Source organism: Brachyhypopomus gauderio, chromosome 1, assembly GCF_052324685.1.
Source record: "Brachyhypopomus gauderio isolate BG-103 chromosome 1, BGAUD_0.2, whole genome shotgun sequence".
Lineage (NCBI taxonomy): Eukaryota > Metazoa > Chordata > Actinopteri > Gymnotiformes > Hypopomidae > Brachyhypopomus > Brachyhypopomus gauderio.
Genome location: NC_135211.1, coordinates 43,629,015 through 43,635,687, shown reverse-complemented (window position 1 = coordinate 43,635,687; position 6,673 = coordinate 43,629,015).

The following is a 6,673-nucleotide window of genomic DNA, read 5'->3' as shown; positions in this document are numbered from 1 at the left end:
AGATTCCAGGAATGGGCCAAGGACATCCAGGGGAAAGACAATACAATTCTAAGGCATACTGAGCCTTGGTTTTTTCCTTAATGCTATGCTTTATTAGTATATGTTAAACACAATAGTCACATAGGTAAAAAGCTCTAGCTTATGCATCTATCAGACCTCTTCTATTTATATGATAGCGAGGTAGTTTCTGTCTCTGTTGTTTAGTCCAGGATGGAGTGTCTGGACGGGATAACGGAAGTGTTACAGGACAACCTGGCTGAGATAAAGAGAGATGCCGAGGTGATGCACGCGTGTCTGGGGAACACGACCAGGTCCCCTGGGGTGGTCGAAAGCCCGAGGGCACACCTCGTAAAAATAGTGGAGAACCTTATAGAACGCCAGAAGCTCCTGGGTACCAAAACTGAAGGTGCGTTTCTTCACTCTGGTGAACTTCAAACTTTGTGAGCACTGAGTCGGCGTGGACCATTCTGAAGCTGAGAGGTCCAGGGAGCGGGAGCTGGCTGAGGTAGAGGCCACGTGCACTGTCCTGAGGGAGAAGCTCCAGCAATGCCAGAGTGAACAGGCCCAGGTGGAGAAGGCTTTAAAGGAGGAACGTGATGCTGCAAAAAAGGTGGAGAGGAGGAGCGTGCAGGAGGCACGGAGGAGACAGAGAGACATGGAGGAGAAGCTGGCATGTAAAGATCTTGAACTCAACACTAAAGCTCAGGAGGTTTTAAGGTAAGACCCTTATTATTCGATCTTACTCACTCAGCAATGCTCAAACTGTTCCCTTGTCTTTTAATAACATGCAGTTGGCCTTATACATCAGATAATACATAGGCCTGATCCAAACTGAAAACATGGTAACAGTTGGCTGTACACAGTATCAGCACAGCATTTTGTATTGTATGGTTACAGGCTCGAGACGCAGATGTGTGAAGACCAGGATCAATTGAAGAGCTTATGTGCTGATCTGCTGCAGAAGAAGAACCACATCTCGTATCTTCACACAGAGATGTTTCAGGGCAGCATTCACGCTGATGGGCAGCAGACAGAGGTTACTAACCAAACCATGGGGTTAAACAAAAATCAACCTGGCAGGCAGAGTAGGTGGCGTTAAACCTAACGTGTCGGATCACCGCGTCGTCCCCCTTTAAGGTCATGGCCCTGACTGGAGCCGTCTGGGAGCTGAGCGGGAAGCTACATGATGCGGAGGGGGAGAGGAACAGAGCTCTCAGTGCCCTGTGGAGTCAAGAGCAGACCGTGAAGCTGAGGTCTGTGAGTGCCGTTCGTTCAGTCTCACTGAGCTGGTGATCTTTTACACGGGCTTCCTGCGTGTTTTCTCATTGCTTTTTCCATGTCGTCCACAGGAGCAGGTCGGGTCGCAAAAAACTCTCCATAAATACCAGGAGACGTGTCAGCGTGAGCACTTTCAGACAAACGCCCCACAGTACAGCTGTACTGGTGCTGACACCTTGAGAAGGAGCTGACATTTGCGGAGACACCTTCTGCTTTAGACCTCTTGAACCGGTGCTCTCATGCGGTGTGCTCTAGTATGTGAAATAAGGGGAGAAAACCTCACCTGGCGTTTGATCTTTTGCCTGTAGTGCTTCTGGACAAAGACAAGCTGATTCAGGAATTGCTGCTCACCCTAGAAAAGAAAGAGAGGGCACGTGTGGAGCAGGAGCGATGTCTGGACGCTCGGCTAAAGGAGATCAGATCCCTACGTGAAAGTAACGGGAGGCCATTCCATTTCTTGAACACACGGATTGTTAAGGAACTCGTCTTTTATAGTCACTGACGTCGGTAACGCTATGCAACCATTTCTCACAGAGCTGGGGAAGTTGGACAGGGGGACCAGAGAGAGTGGGACTGCGTGTGGTCCTGATCCCGCACAACCCAGGGGCCATAACAAGCGGGACGCTACAGGACGCTGGACAGTAAACGTTGCTTCGTACTCTTTGATGGCAACATATTTCTCATCCTGCTGCTTTTCTCAGAGGAAACAGAGGAATGTTTTCAGAGTGGGTGGAAGTGAGTCCTTCTGATGTTCCAGAGAGACACAAAGTTGGAGGGAAAGTCAGGAGGAAGATTTCTGTCTTCGAACAAACCAGAGAGACCAAAGGAGAAAGACCAGATGACTAAGCAACCACAGCAAGAGACCTGTGGCAGAGTGCAGCTCAATGTGATTCTAATGTAGGTATGCTGACGAAAAATTCTGACTCAGTAATGTGTTCCAAACTACGTTGTACTTTTGTAAGGGTGTCATATAACATCACTCCTCACCGCCTAGTAGGTGCATGTTTTTACCTGAATACTACTGTGACTTCGTCAAGCACAACCCAGCCAATCATCAGGCACTGCTAATAGTCAACTCTGAGGCGATTTCAGGTCGGGAGACCAGCGAGAAGATTGTTGTTGTATTCAAGTGGTCTGTGGGCTTCATCAACGCTCCGGACACCATCGAAATATATGTGGACCTAAAAATACAGCTTTTATCTCAATACTGACCAAATTTAATCGAAATCCGTGCAGGCAAAAGTATTTTACTAGACCGCGAAAAATAGGTAGTCATGATTGACATTTGTGTATCGAACGTCACGGTAGCTAGCAACTTTAGGCTAAAAGCGGCGTCTCGGTTTAACTCGTTCCCACAGTGTTGTCTTGAAATCGGTACTGATACCAGTGTTGTGTAGTTTAATATCTCATTGTTTTCTGATATAACTTGTTGTTAAATGGTAATATAGTTAACATCACTTCGAATTAGATTATGATTAATTATTAATTATGATTAATTAGAATTACATTATGTGAATTTCAGTCACACGACTTCTATTGTAATTAATGTATTATATTTTAATGTGATACATGATGTTATAAATATCATAACTTTATCAATTCTCAACCAATTGTCAAAATCCAGGTATCATTTTAAAGGTATATTTCGGCTCTGTCTAGATATGTGATTCTTTTTAAGCTTGGGGCTGTTTGAAAATCTTGTCATCATACCTACTTAATGTTCTCTGTCTCTCTCTCTCTCTCTCTCTCTCACACACACACACACACACACACACACACACACACACACACACACACACACACACACACACACTTGCTTGTGTTGTCTATTAAAATCTAGCAGTGTTTTTTTGAGTCTCACTGCATATGGTCACAAAGCCACAGTAAAGCTATACATGTAAAACATGTAAGAGAGATGCAGACACAACAGTGAAGAGCAATGCAGACATAACAGTTAAGATAAATTCAGACAGCAGTCAGTGTCAATCATCTCCTAATAAACATACAGACCTGATCCCAGATCAGCACTACAGGCTCAGGGCCTTCCAGCACCTGCAAGCCCGTGTCGTCTTGTCCTCACCAGCCCTCTCTCTGATTGCCCTCGGCAGGACTCCTCTGTCTCCTCCACTGAGAGCCAAAAGGATAACCGCTTCCCCAAACGGGAGGTGGAGATCAGCTTCAGCCCCCTCAAGTCCAACCACGTCGACGTCCACAGGCCCGGAGATGACAGGTCCATGACGGTCAAAGTCCTTAACACACCTCAGAGAAGGAAGTGCACTGTTCCAGCCCCAAAGCTCATCACCATTGGTTACACCTTCTCATCCGGTCAGTAGGGCTGCCCATAACTTCTTTACGGTCATAGTGAACCTATTGTTATTAGGCTGACTGAAGTGATTTTGGGAATTGTTGTTTTTCAAGCTATTTCCTGGTTTCCTTTGCAGAGTACATCAATATGGCAATTGATCATCTCCTTGTCAAGAGGAAGTTTAGAAGACCTGCTGAAAGACAGCAGCTCTAGCTATAGCCAAACAATTTATGGTGCCATACTGTTAATAAGAGTAAAGTCAAAAGCAGAATTTTGTGTAAATTGTCATTTGATTTTTGATAGATGGTGTATATAAATTATTTTTAAAAGATTGTTTCAGTAGGCAGGAAGCTCAAGTCCGGTAGAAACTCAAGTCCAAACTCACACCCCCTTATCTGAGTTCATTTGATGTACTACTACAGTTATCATTTCATTCCACATTTTGGACATTTTTGTGAATGTTGAACAAAGGCAGCATCTGGAAGCATCATGTGATCATGCAAGGTACAGAGGATCACCCAGGGGGTGTCCTGAAAGTGTGTGTGTGTGTGTGTGTGTGTGTGTGTGTGTGTGTAAGAGCTGAGTGTGCTGGCTCATGGTCACATGGTCGTTTGTTACTGCTGTCGGTGGATGGAGTTGGTTATCATCTGTGAAGAGCAGGTCGTAGATTTCAGGCGACATCTGCTGATCTCTGTCCACCGGTGCATCACCCGCCCCGTGCACATCTGAGGTCATCTGGAGTGACACTGCAACCAAAACTCACCTCTCTTCCATTGCTTCTCTCACTCCTCCACCAGGGTCCAAGGTTCATTTTATTACCCCTGTGGCTCATCTTAAGTACCTGCGGTTCAACACAGGATGAAGACTCAGTTTTATGATGCCACAGTACTCACCTGTAATTTGCTGGGCGCTATGGCGACCTGTTTCTCAGGTGTGTCAGCCGCTCTTCCAGTTACCTGAGCAGCTGACCTCTTTATTTTTGTTGGAGCTCCTCTCTGTCCCTGTGTGTGCACACGGGTCCATCCCTGTGTGTCCCTCTGTGTGTACGAATACCCATCACAATCCCAATCCCAGTATCAGTTCCCGTTTCACTCTGTTCCACACGCCACTCTCACCTGTAACTCACTTCTCTACCTTCAGCTGCCGTGTCACAGTGATGTCATCACATGACTCATTTGAAAATGTTTTATTTTTGGTACATTTTTGCTAGAGCATAATAAAGCTGATTCTGTGGATGAAAGTATTTCATTTTATTTAAAAAATTGATTTCAGCTTGTGATTTCAAATTTTTTTATTAAGTTTATGCATCTACATGCAATTTTATTAGACCGGCGCCCCGCACAGAGGAAGTGTGCACAATGTAAGCAAATAAATACAATTATGTGTTTACTCTTTTAATAAATTCAAACATGGCTCATGCGGTTCACCGTGTTAACCGAGAACACTCTGGAGAATATAGAAACAAAAACGATGCGGAAACTCAACCGTGGAGAGAGGGGAGAAAAATAACAAAGGCAACTCAAAAGGCGTGGAAAAAACTTGTAGCGTAAAAACGAAAGCAAGAACGCCAGGGGAAGTATCTGGCTGCAGGCAAAAACGTCGCAACAAAAACAACACCTTCCCAAAATAAATAAATAACAGATATGAAACAGATGGAGAAAAATTTGAGATAGGCCAGGTAGCGGCGCAGGAAATAGAAACTCGAATAAGTGATAGGATTTACAAGAGAAACGTAAAGAGAAAGGTGACGAGACACCTTATCACACAGCGCAATGGCTGAGAACCCAGAGAAGGGCTGACAGCGTACCGGCATGACCAAAACGAATCAGCAATGATCCGTCTCCACAAACTTCCTTAAGAAGCCATGGCAACAGGTGAAACGGATCATTGCTGATTCAGTCTAGGACTGACTCATGTGCCTCTTGTGGAGGTAGAAGGCATGGCATCCGAGACAGTACAAGGCAGAAAAGCGGGAGAGAATGAAAGAGTGCAAGGTGGTGACACACCTTAACACAGGAACACAACATCGTGACTGAGGAAACAGAGAAAGGCTGAAAGTAGTGATGGGCAAATGAAGCCTCATGAAGCAATGAAGCTTTCCAACCCTTTGCTTTGCAAAAAGGTTCATTACTCGAGGCTTCATTCATCACTCACTAGTGACATCTGCTGGTGAAACTGTAACAGCCTTGTCATTTAGTTGGATCATACTTTCAACAATTTGTAAATGCAATATTGTCACAAAGTTTCTATCAAACTCATGTTTAGTAACAGGAGAATGAATCAATTAAATCATACTTAATTGTCATGTTTTAATTATTAAAATGATTTGTAGCCAATCTAATCCTTGACCATTAGTGGTTGTGTTTGGTTTTCTTGTATGTCATGAACGTGTTTGACAATGAAGAGGTGTTGTACTTTACTATATTGGGAATTGAGTGGTTGTTGAGGCAGACTGAATATTTTGAGTTAGAAACTGATAAAAAAAAACAGAATGTGTTTAAAATAATTGCTTCTTGGGGGTTCTAGATCTGGTTTGGCAGTCATGGCCTGGTGGTTAGGGAAGGGAAGTGGTTAGGGAACTGCTCTTGTAACTGGAGGGTCGTGGGTTTGATCCCCAGGCCTGAGGCCATGACTGAGGCGCCCCTTAACCCTCAATTGCTCACTTATGATAAAATGTAAGTCGCTCTGGATAAGGGCGTCTGCCAAATGTAAAATGTTTTTAACATTACAAATAAGGTTTGCCTCTTCCAATGGTTTTTAGTCTGTTTTTGATGTGTGAATCTGATGTACATCCTGATCAAGCAAAAAGAATTTAGAATGTTCCAGATTTTAAATTTAACCACCTACTACAACACGAAGCAACAGGGTTCATAGCGCTTTTATTTAGAAAAACGATACGCAAAATGAAGCAATGACGTGGCCGATGTTATCCGAGGCCTCGTTTGTTGCTGATCACGTGATTTTGCTCAATATGACACAAGCTCCGAAGCGGGGCTTCATCGGACACGCCCCCTTTTTACTCGGTACACATCTCGAAGCCTCGCTTCAGATGTCCCATCACTAGCTGAAAGCGTAACGGCGAGCCAAAAC